The sequence below is a fragment of the Pleurodeles waltl genome, chromosome 11 (assembly GCF_031143425.1).
Source record: "Pleurodeles waltl isolate 20211129_DDA chromosome 11, aPleWal1.hap1.20221129, whole genome shotgun sequence".
NCBI classification, from domain to species: domain Eukaryota; kingdom Metazoa; phylum Chordata; class Amphibia; order Caudata; family Salamandridae; genus Pleurodeles; species Pleurodeles waltl.
Window position 1 is genome coordinate 882,850,960 of NC_090450.1, and position 12,191 is coordinate 882,863,150.

The 12,191-nt window shown below is 49.9% G+C and overlaps 1 protein-coding gene and 1 non-coding gene across 2 annotated transcripts in view; both read left to right on the forward strand.

The window, feature by feature from the left end:
* The window catches only part of CORO1C (coronin 1C), a 449,605-nt gene that overhangs the window by 99,712 nt on the left and 337,702 nt on the right, over nucleotides 1-12,191 (forward strand). The window lies entirely within an intron of this gene.
* On the forward strand, nucleotides 9,867-9,939 carry TRNAR-CCG (transfer RNA arginine (anticodon CCG)). The gene has a single exon. It is a non-coding gene; the product is annotated as a tRNA-Arg (tRNA).

The following is a 12,191-nucleotide window of genomic DNA, read 5'->3' on the forward strand; positions in this document are numbered from 1 at the left end:
CGAGGAAGAGGGGGACACAGAGGAGGCAGTGGCTGTTGGCATGTCTGCATGTGGATGTTGCATGTGTGAATGCTTGTGTGATCTGTGGTGCTTATGTCTGGATGAGCTCCCCTGGGTGTTGATGTGTGTGCAGGCTGGTCTGTAGGTGTGTCTGAGATAGGCAGAGGAACAGGGGAGTGGGACTGGGTGGAGGGAGTTGGAGGAGGGAGGCTGGAGGCTGGAGACAGGGACAATGGCTGCCGTCAGTGCTGAGGCCAGAGCGTTGAACGATCGCTGATGGGCAGCCTGACCCGAATGAATGCCCTCCAGGTATGCATTGCTCCGGTGCACCTCCCTTTCTACACCCTGGATGGCATTCAAAAGGGTAGACTGCCCAACAATGAGCGTCTGGAGGAGGTCAATGATCTCCTCACTGAGGGCAGCAGGGGTAACTGGGGCAGGGCCTGAGGTGCCTGGGGCGAAGGAGATGCCCGCCTTCCTGGCCGAGCGGGCACGGGGCGAGTGCTGAGGGGCTGCTTGGAGGGCGGAGCTGGTGCGCTGGGTGGCGGCTGTACCTGTTGTAGCGGTGGGCACAGATGTTGCCGCCACCACAAGGGAGCTCCCTTCCGAGGACGTGTCTGTGTCGCTGACATCTCCACGGGTCCCCGTTGTGGAGCTCCCCTCGCCCTCCGTCTCACTGGTGATCTCGTAGTCGGTTGCATGGTCCTCCGGGGCCATGTGAGATGCAGCTCCCTCGTGCTCCGATGCCACTTCTCCTCCGCCTGATGATGCTAATGCACACATGAACAGGAAGACCACAACAAAAGGGGGGGGAGAAACAAAGACATGTTGAGTGCATGCATTGGCAACACCGTTGGCGGAGAGGACAGACACAGAAGCCCCCTGCACTACGCCGCACACTCGGTGTACACTACTCAATTATTGTGACTTGGCCTACAAGCCTATGGACGACAAATGCACACATAGGTGACCCAGGGCCATGGATAGCTGTACTTAGCACCCTACAGAGGTGGGGGGCGGGGGCACAGGGCCATGCCTTACGGAGGGGCCTAGCCTACTGAAATCGCCCTGGCCTAGAGATAGCCACAGGCCTCCTCCCCCACCCAGACACCTCCACTGTGCGCTAATATAGCAGAATTTGCTGGTACTCACCCCCTTGTGTCTGCTGTGATGGCCTCACGCGCCCATCCAAATCGGGGTAGGCCACCGCCAGGATCCGGGACATCAGGGGGGTCAATTGCCGTGTGGCACCCCTCCTAGGTTGGGAGGCCATCCCCAGCAGAGCCTCCGCGGTCTTTCTGCTCTCGTGGCGGATGTCCTCCCACCTCTTTCGGCAGTGGGTGCCCCGTCTGTTGTGGACCCCCAGGGTCCGGACGTCCTTTGCGATGGCACGCCAAATGTCGATCTTCTGATGGGCGCTGACCTATGTGACATGTACAGGGTGGGAAAATAAATATCATCATTTTCTGCATGGTCGATGTGAGTGGCCCCCCATCCCCAACCTTGCCATATGGCACATGCTCTCATCTGTCGTGCGATGCATGCCTCATTCGCTCCCCTCCCCACCATCTTTCATTCACCCCACTCAACCCAGGCATTGGCCACAAAACATGGTCCCAGTGTACTTACCTGTTGGTCTGGAGGACCGTAGAGTAGCGCATACTGGGGGAGGACCCCATCAACGAGTTTCTCCAATTCTTCTGAAGTGAAGGCAGGGGCCCTTTCCCCAGTCGCAGCAGCCATTGTCTCTTCCAGACCGAGGTCACAGCAGCACTTGCAGTATAGGTCCTCTCCTGTGGATGATCAGGTCTCGAGTGATTAAGCAGATAGAAAATGGCGGTCACGGCCGCGGCGGTGCGTACCGCGACCGCCGGCGCACATCCTCATTGGCTCCTGAAACCCATAGGGTTCAATGTTAACCAATGCGGCTTTGCACTGCGGTCTTCGACCGCCTACCGCCACGGTGTGCCACGCCAGCCCATTGACCTCACATCCCATTGTCACACTTCACAGGTCAGGCAGCCGCCATTTCAAGGGCCCACATGGCTTAATTTCTACTGCGTCACACAGGCCTAGGCCTTGCATTGCCACTCATACAAGCCATTCAATGCATAGAGAATCGTGTACTGTGCAAGCTGTGTGAACGTACCTGTGGTTTGCTTGACTCTGTGCTCCATGTTGTCCTTCCTAGGCACCGTCCGCTGGGACTTGCGAGGAGATGGAGGAATCCTCTGGTGTACAGACCGCTGGTCGACCTGTCGACAATGGAAGAAAGACATGTCATACTCACATACAGACTTGACCGTGCCACTATACAGGAACTGTGTGCCCAGCTGGAGCCAGACCTGATGTCACCCATCCGCCAACCCACAGGGATCCCGCCTCTAGTGCAGGTTCTGTCAGTGCTCCATTTTTTTGCAAGTGGGTCATTTCAATCTACAGTGGCCATTTCATCAGGGATGTCCCAGCCTATGTTTTCAAAGGTGTTGTCCAGAGTGTTGTCTGCCCTGATGAAATACATGCAGAGCTACATTGTTTTCCCTGAGGTGGGCGATTTGGCTACAGTGAAGGGTGATTTCTATGCCCTTGGACATATTCCCAACATCATTGGTGCCATTGATGGGACCCATGTGGCTTTGGTTCCCCCCAGAGGAAGTGAACAGGTGTACAGGAACAGAAAAAGTTATAATTCGATGAATGTCGAGGTGGTCTGTTTGGCAGACCAGTACATCTCCCATGTAAATGCCAAGTTCCCTGGGTCAGTACATGACGCGTCCATCATGCGAAATAGCAGCATCCCTTATGTGATGGAACAGCTACAGAGACACCGTGTGTGGCTAATAGGTGACTCTGGTTACCCCAACCTGTCCTGGCTACTGACCCCAGTAAGGAATCCCAGGACCAGGGCAGAGGAACGGTACAATGAGGCCCATGGGTGTACTAGGAGGGTGATCGAGCGGACCTTCGGCCTCCTGAAGGCCAGGTTTAGGTGCCTGCATATGACAGGTGGATCCCTAATGTACACACCAAAGAAGGTGTGTCATATCATCGTGGCCTGCTGTATGCTTCACAACCTGGCTTTGCGACGCCAGGTGCCTTTCCTGCAGGAGGATGGTTCAGATGGTGGTGTTGTGGCAGCGGTGGAACCTGTGGAGAGTGAAGAGGAGGAAGACAACGGGGACGACACAGACAACAGGGACAGAGTGATACAACAGTATTTTCAATAACACACAGGTAAGATTCAACACCGGCATTTTACGATTACTTACAGTCTCCTGCCTCTCCACTGTCTGGCCTATTCCCCCAGTGTATGTTAACTGATTTGTGACTTTGCCTTTAAATTTCCGAGATATGTCCCCCACTGCGTGACCTCTGCTTTGTTTACCCATGGACTACAGCTGTGTGACAGTGGTATGTTCTCATCACTGTGTAACTGGACATTTTGGCAGCGTTATGTCTAATACATTTGTTCACAATACAGGCAGACTCCAGATGATTTTTGTGCAATAAGTGTTTTTATTAAAGTGCAGGAATTAGGGACATGGTTGCAAATCGGTGATGGGTGATGGTGGAGGAATGTCCATGGCAGAGTCCAGCTTTTCAGTCTCACAGTTGCATTGTCCATATGCCTGTGGAAGGTGGAGCAGGGGCAGTTAAAGGTTGGACAGGGTGACAATGTGGGACAGTGGGATGACATCAGGGGGTATCCTTTGCTGGCGGGGGTCTTGGCATCCTACTCTGTCTTCTTACGAGATCTCAGGCCCCGCTTGCGGGGTGGTTCTTCTTCTGCAGGAGGTGGGGTTCTGGTGGCCTGTTGTTGTGTGGGGGCCTCCTGTCCACTAGCGCCGGCGGAGGTGGTTGCCTGTTCTTGGTCCATGCTAGTGACAGGGGCCCTTTGTGGTGCCACATGGTCCCGCAATGTGGTGACAATCTGGTTGAGTGCCCCGACGATGGTGCCCATTGCGGAACTGATGCTTCGAAGTTCTTCCCTGAACCCCATGTACTGTTGCTCCTGCATGACCTGGATCTCCTGGAACCTGGCCAGTACAGTCGCCATCGTCTCCTGGGAGTGGTGGTATGCTCCCATGATGGAGGAGAGGGCCTCGTGGAGAGTGGGTTCCCTGGGCCTGTCCCGCCCCCTGTCGCACAGCAGCCCTCCCAGTTCCCCTGTTTCCCTGGGCCTCTGTCCCCTGGACTGTGTGCCCACTACCACTGCCCCCAGGTCCCTGTTGTTGTTGGGGTGGTGGGTTAACCTGGGTGCCCTGTAGTGGTGGACACACCACTGATTGACGTGTCCTGGAGACAGAGGCATGGGCCCGCTGGGTGGGAGCTGTGCTGGTGTTCCCAGAGGGGGTTGGGTCTGCTGTGGCCAGTGGCTGTGTGAGGGGAACCGACTGTCCCGAGGTCCCCGATGGTCCGGGCTGGTCATCTGGGTCCAGGGAGACAGAGCTGCTGTCATCACTGGTGGCCTCTTCTGGGGGTGGGATGGACATTTCTGGACCCTCCTAGGCGGTGTGGTGGCGTTCGGGTCCTGCAGGGGTATAGAGGTATGGTTATTGCTTCAGTGTGTGCCATATCGGTCAATGGGTGGGTGCCCGTGTACCCCAGGGCTGGCATTCCTGTGTGGGGGCTTTTGTGAGGGTGGCTTGTGGGGGAGATGTGTATGTGCAGTGGGCATGCTTTGGTGATGGGTGTCCATGCTTTGTGGACACATGCAGGGCTAGGTGTTGGGATGGGTGGGTTGTGATGGTGAGACATTTGCAGGGAGTAGGTGTGATGGGGGTAGGGGTGAGGGTGTGGGTATGATTTGGGATGCAGGTGGGGTGGGGGGGATGAAGTAGTTAAGATTTGACTTACCAGAGTCCATTCCTCCAGATCGCGAGGCCTTCAGGATGCAGGATGTGCAAGACTTCCTCCTCCCATGCTGTACATTCTGGGGGAGTAGGTGAGGGTCCGCCACCAGTCTTCTGCACCGCGATGTTGTGCCTTGATTCCATGGAACGCACCTTCCCCTGTAGGTCGTTCCACCGCTTCCTGATGTCATCCCGATTTCGTGGATGCTGTCCCACAGCGTTGACCCTGTCGACTATCCTTTGCCATAGGTCCATCTTCCTGGCAATGGTGGTGTGCTGCACCTGTGTCCTGAAGAGCTGGGGCTGTACCCAAACTATTTCCTCCACCATGACCCGGAGTTCGGCGTCTGAAAACCGGGGGTGTCTTTGGGGTGCCATAGGGTGGTGTGGATGAGGTGTGGGGTGGTGTATGTGTTGTAGAGTGTGGTGAGTGTGGTGATGTGTGGTGTTTTATGCGTGGATATTGTGTGGGTGATGGTGTGGTTTGCCTCTGTGTGATGGTGTTATTTAAGCAGTGCTGTCTGTCTCTGGCTTTCTGTCGTTTTTGTTGGTCGTAAGGGTTTGTGGGTGATGTGGGTGTGTGTTTTATATTGAATTGGGTGTGTGGGTGTGGTGTCTGTATGTGTATCAGGTGTGTGTATTTCGAATTGTCCAATGTGGCAGTGTTTTGGAGCTGTGTGTGTATTTTGACCGCGGCAATGTGTACCGCCAATGGAATACCGCGTTGAAAGACCACCGCTTGGATTCGTGGGTCGGAATGGCATGGGCGTATTTCTGTTGGCGTGACGGTGGAGGTTTGGTCATCGCCAGTTTCCCGCTGGCCGTTGGTGTGGCGGACGGGTTTTTGGCGGTTTGCCAGTTGCGGGTCAGAATGACCGTGGCGGTTTACCGCGGCCGCGGCGGTGTTATGGCGGTCTTCTGACCAGCGGTAATCGCCTTTTACCGCCGAGGTCAGAATGACCACCTATGTGTTGCACGCCAGATGATAGTATATAAATGCATCAATTAGGAAAGAAAGTCTGTGGCTATGAAGAGCTCCGTGAATAATACTCCCAGCAAACACAATGCCTAACTTGTATCCGGTGAAGTGAGACAAGCACCGACATAATACGTTCTTTCTTAGACATATGCACGCCCAGTTCTGCTGCTGAGTGCTGCACGGCTTTCAGCCATTGCAGAAGGAAGTGAGTTACACTCAGGTCGATACTATTAGCATACTCTACCCATGGAATTAACGAGCACAAGTGTTGCCTGAATGAGAAGAGCGCTGATTCTCTTGAGTATCTGTAGGTAGAAACTTGTCCGGTTACACTATTTCTCTGTGAGTGATTAGGATGGACCATGGCCTAGAGGTTCTAGGGCTTGTTAAGCCAGCAGTGCTACCAGTTCCCACCGCCAAATTCTCTGTACTGCAACCATTTAGTTTCAGCATGTTGGTTGCTTTCTATGTGTCGATGAAGCTGAGGCAAAGGCTCAAAGAACTACGGCATTTAGATGAAGAAGATCCCATTTTAAAAATAAGCTGGGTATTCTGTTCATGAATGGGTGGCACCTTGTCATGGCCACATTTCTGCCATTTCTCTTGGCCCTTTTCTATGTCCAATTCTGCAGGAGGTGCAGGCTACCAGATAATACGATTAAAGACTTTCTGTTCACCGTAGACCAGCCAGATTTCTCTTAGTCAATGAATTACCACTTTAACAGTCCTGGGCTTTTCTTTTACAAACTATTCTAATCTGTTTCTTGTAGCCCAAGATTACATTTCCCAGAATGCATTCCTTTGTCATTTGACATTTGTGAATTGTGAAGTTGACGCTTAGTTGATCTGGAACCATATGAGCAAGCTGATTAAGTGAATTATGATTTTTAATTGTAGTTTCTCATTTAAGGGTCACCAGGGCATTTTAGTTATCTAGGAAGTACCAACATACATGTCATTGGTTTTCAAAAGGTTGACAGAGGTGTCCAGAACTTGCCTTATCATTGCTTATATTTCTCAGACGCTGGGATAACCCTGTCTTCGAGTTCTGGATGTGATGGGTGGAGAATGCTTATTTAATAGCTTTATTGAGGAAGATTTACAACATTCTGTCAAGCACAGTACAATAGGAATAGCAGAACTGTACACATAAGGATACTATCAAATGAATAACCATGGCATCATGGATACATATATTAAAGCATTAACGCTCTAGACACTGACTAGCAGCCACTGAGGCATCTCCGCATTGTAAATGTTTCATCGCCCTGTGACCTGCTTCCACAAGAGCTCTCCCAGTGCTGCACCTGTGTGGAAAAGACCTTTCACATTATCCTGAGCTGCATGCATCTTACTGCAGTGCATGATGTGCATACGTGTGCATGATTGCGCGGTTGTGCAATACATAATATGTCATATGCAAATTGTGCAACATTTCTATGGTTTTCACCATGCGGCAGGCATCTCCCACTGTCCAACTTGTTTGAAGCCCAAGCATGTGTGATCTTTTCTAACCTTGAATGCCCTTTTTCAGCCGAGTGTAAGCATACAGCCTCTTGTATACTTTAATATTCTTATACTTAACGCAATTTCATTTGCTAGTTTCAGTGTCATTTAAAACCCCCTCCTTGCTAGTGGTCAGTCACTCCTGTTAGTCCCTCATTTTCCTCTTTGGGAGTAGAGACAAACCACTGCATGATTACGTTTTGTCCTGTTTATCGGGTCTTTAGGGGACTATTTTTTTTCTTTATTTCCTGCTTGTGTTCAGGGAAGCTTCTCACAGCATTCTTGCTTTCAGTTTAGCTTAGCTGTAAACATGGCTATGAATCAGGCTGTTATCTTTGTCACATTTGGTCTTCGTGGGCTTCTATGCGCCCTCTCTTAATTGCCTGGTTCCTGCCCTGCCTTGGCTTGGATTTTCTTTACCGAGCCATGGCAGAGGATTGCTTGTTTATTTTAGTAAATTACTTGTTTTAACTTTTGGAAGATATCATAGATTTTACATGAGTACCAGCTACATTACAGAAGGACATATTCATTTTTGGAGGCAGGGAAAGATTAAGTGATGTTAAGCTGACACCTGACTGGAACCCAGGTCCTCAGTTCCAAAGTTGGCAGCTCTAGTCCTTGCAACACAAAGTCCCCCTGTTGTACTACGTTTTGCAGTTCCTTTAATTAGTGCAGGGCAACAGGATGGGCTTTATGTTTACATATGGTGGCCACGCCTTTCTTTCATTCAGCATGGCTCACCGACCTCCACTTTTTTAATTTATTTATTTATTTACTTGTTTTTATTTCACGGTGTGTTCTATCGACCACTGGTGTCCTTTCACATGCTCCTGCATGTCAGATGAACCTCCATCCCTGAGACCTTACTTCAGTCTGCACTGCCTCGTTTAATGAGACAAGAGAGCACGGACATTCACCCTAACCCCTCTCACATGGCTTTGTTTGCAAACAGTACAGAGCTTCCTCTGCCCACCAACTATGTGCACAACTAGGGCGTTAACCGCCAATCACTCGACCGATGAAGCGCTCCCTAGCCAGCATAGGCAGTGCCCAACAAATTATTGAATGAACAGTCAGTGCGTGCCGTACTGCGCATGTTCCATCCGTCCCACGTCTCTTTCCTCCAGACAATGGGATACTGGAATGTACAGCATAGGGGCGAGGCAGCCAGTAGGGTGTTCTTTATGGGGGCTGGAAGCAGAAAGGATGTAGCAGGAGCGCTTGGTGTTTGGGATTCCTCCGTCTGTCAATTGGAAGCACAAGTGTTGGTGGTGCGAGTCGCCATCGCAGCCACCATCCACACACTCCTGCTCCGGTTAGGCTAGTCATTCTGCATTGTGAATCGTCCTGAACACCTTGCTCAGCCTGCAGTAAACTGAAGTTCTATAAAATAGTGAGCGTGCGCTTGGAGCAGTAGACCAGATGGAAGAGAAGAACAAGAAAACAAAACTGCACTGAGCAGAGGAGTTTTTTACTTAGTGTCTATGTTTTAAAGAAATTATTGTTCTCAACACTCTTTTCTTGACTTGTGTTTCATGCTCTCTGCCCCGTGAATTTTCGATTTTCAATTAAGGAACTCTTGTTTTTTTTTTGCTTTGTTTTCTTTCTGGTTACTGTGGCTCTGTTCATCCCACTATAAACTCGCATGGCACATCCTTGATGGCATCACCTAGAAGTTCGTTTATCACCTGGCATCTTCATATGTGCCAATAAAACCCTTGCTATTTATGGGATCTTCAGCCAGCCCTGCCCTGTTAGCACATAGCAAACAGTGTTCTGGGAACTGCAGTTTCACTTTTAAGGTTGAAACCATGCAAAGTGATGTTGGTATAAACCCCAGAACTGGTTGCATGTGTCACACATGGCATAAACCCACTCGGCATATAGGTGAGTATTTTTAATGGCGATTTTTTGTATTGCATTTGGCTTACGAGACAGCTAAAGCTGCCAGTAGGCCAGTTTAAAAAATAAAATAAAAGCATTAATATATACAGACTGGATTTGCGTCAGCCCTCTTATCCATTGGTACGTTCAGCTGCCTTTCACATTTTGCTTCCTCCCACCACATACAGCATGGACCAATAGATGAGCCTCTTCAGGCATTGGCCCTTTTTCACTGTTAGGGGGGCATTTTTATCATCACATGAACACACCCGTCTAAAAAGAGGTGCCAGAGCTTGTGCAATACGACATCTACGCAGACATCTACCTACTTCAGGTTTCCATAGGACTTGCCCTCTGGCGGCATCATCGCATTTGACCTCACTGCCACATTCAAAAGCCTCTGCTTATGATGGCCAGATGCTCCATGTCACAGGGACACAGCTTTTCCAGTTTATGGTTTTGATTTAACGTAGTGCACTCTGGGAGTTGTAGTCATGGTTTATGGTTAGATAAATTGGACCAACATAGCTGATAACGATGATATGTACAGGCAAAGTCCAGAAGGGATACCTCCTTGACTGGTCAGTGTACCTCTAACGATTCCTGACATAAGACGTCCTGCCCCCGAGCGTTTTGCAGCTGGCCTAGTGGCCTAATGGATAAGGCATCAGCCTCCGGAGCTGGGGATTGTGGGTTCGAGTCCCACCTGGGTCGGAATAGGGATTTTTTAACGCAAACTCATGATATTTACAAAAATCACGTTCATCAAATTATCTTCGGAGGCTTTTTCTTTGTGATATGAACGCCACGATTTTTTGAGTTCTGTGTAAAGAGCTGCCTTCTGGCACCTACCACCAGCTGGATGGATGCGAGTTTGTCTGACTGCTGGTCGACCTACCTAAATGAGCTTTAACAGTAGGCATGTTTTCCCAGCAGTAGACCAAGCCACCATAGGGGACATGGTTCTTAGCTCCACGAGCTGCGATCACCACTGCTGTGCCCCCACCTCCCCCGCACAGAGTCCCCCGCACAGGCTCTGCAGTGCCAATCCTCTCTCTCCTGCTTGCGGGCGCCACCTGCTCTTTTCTGGACCTTTACTTTGAGTGCTCTCTTTATGCTTCCGAAAGATAAAAGACAGAGCCAGCCCTACAATGACGCTAATCTCGGCACTAGGGCCCCGCGCAGCTCGGTTGTTTACATGGGAGCATCATTGCCCTACCCCATTCCCACGTGGATTTCTACAAACACGATCAAACCCTCCGTTTTTTATTAGACCTGATGACAGCCATGTATCTTTTTATCGCTTTTGTGATTACTTTCGTTCAGTTTGAATACAGTAACACGTGTCTTGGTTTTAAAGTGCTCCTGTTGGCAGGGGCGTATCTTCCATAGGTGCAGCAGGTGCACTGGCACCGGGTATCATAGGCCCGAGAGGCAAAGTAAACAGCGAGTATTGCTGTATTTCACAATGTAAAGAGCAGTCAGGAGGCCCATTTCCTTCCTTGCACAAGGGACTTTGACACACTGGCTAGTCGCTTCTCAACTGTTTACGGGCGCCATAAAACGTCCTATCGTGCAGACAGGAAGATTAGAACCTTTGCTGCTGGCGAGGGCAGCCTCGGGAACCTGGACTGGTCGAACATTCCTATTCACAAAACCGGCCTAGAACAAGTAGGACTCGTCGGTAGCCTGATGCACGGTTCAGTAATCCAAGTAATCTGTCTGCACTATGATGAAGGACAAAGCAATTCCTTTGAGGCCGAGGGGCATATTTACAATATGTTGGCACAGGGCAGCGCCGCAAGGTTTCTTTCTGCGCTGCCCTGTATCAAAAGAAATGGCCTAAAATGCGCCGTATCGCTAGGATATGGCACATTCCTGTCCTCTTCCACTGCGCTGACGCACAATTGGCTGCTATGGCGCCAACGCCTGCACCTTTGCACAATGGTGCAAGGGTGTCTGAGTTATAGGAATGTTTGTTTTTGAGCAGGAAGGGACTTGTGCCTGCACAAAAACAATCCATGGAGGCGTTTTCCTCCTACTATGTGTGCTTCAGAATGCAACACACATAGGAAGAGGAAACAAGCATTGAAAAAGCCAATAGGTCTCGCCTACACAAAATCTTCTGACTTTTTGTTTTTTAGCCATGTTGTACAGCAATGCAGCTGCCATGCAGCATGGTTGAAAGCAAAAAGAAAAATGCTATTTCTATTATGGTGTCCGCTAGGGGCTGTTCTCAGCATTACAGACAAGATACTACAATATTCGCTGTACTCAGAAACTCGCCCCATAATGCTTTGCGGGGCATTCCTTTTACAAAACATGCTCTTTCTGCCTAGGTCATCGCTTGGTACCCACACTAGGTTGTGGGACCCCAAAATAATAATATAAATGGAAATATTTTCATTTTTTGCTGCAACTAGAGGAAGAAGGTAAATTTATGTGTTTTAGTTATATGCAGGGCCGCTGGAGAAGACCAAATTATGCAGTAGGTTTGACCAATTTATGTGGCAAGAAAGGTCCAGTTATACATTTACAATGCCAATAGCTCCAAATCCAAGACCTATTGCATTGCAAATGCTTGTTCAAGTATTCCATTCCCCCAGCTTTGCAACAAGCATTCCCCCATAAGCAGGTGTAGGGGAATCCTGTTACAAGCATCTGTCTCTGACTTATCTACTTTTTGGAAGCTTCTGCAAACATCTGTCAGCTCCTCAATTGGTTTAGCGTATATGTGACAGACATCATCCCATTGGTTGCTGCAAATACTTCTGTTCACACCACTTGTGCCATAAAATCTTTGCCCTCGATTATGTTCTTCAGGAAGGCATTGAAAACAAGGGTTTTTACCAGGACTTAGGCCCTCGTTATGAACACAGCAGTCCGTTCCCCGCCGCCAACTTGACCATAGTACATACAAATGCCCCACACCCATAAACAATGAAACAAAAGACCAGGGTTCAACA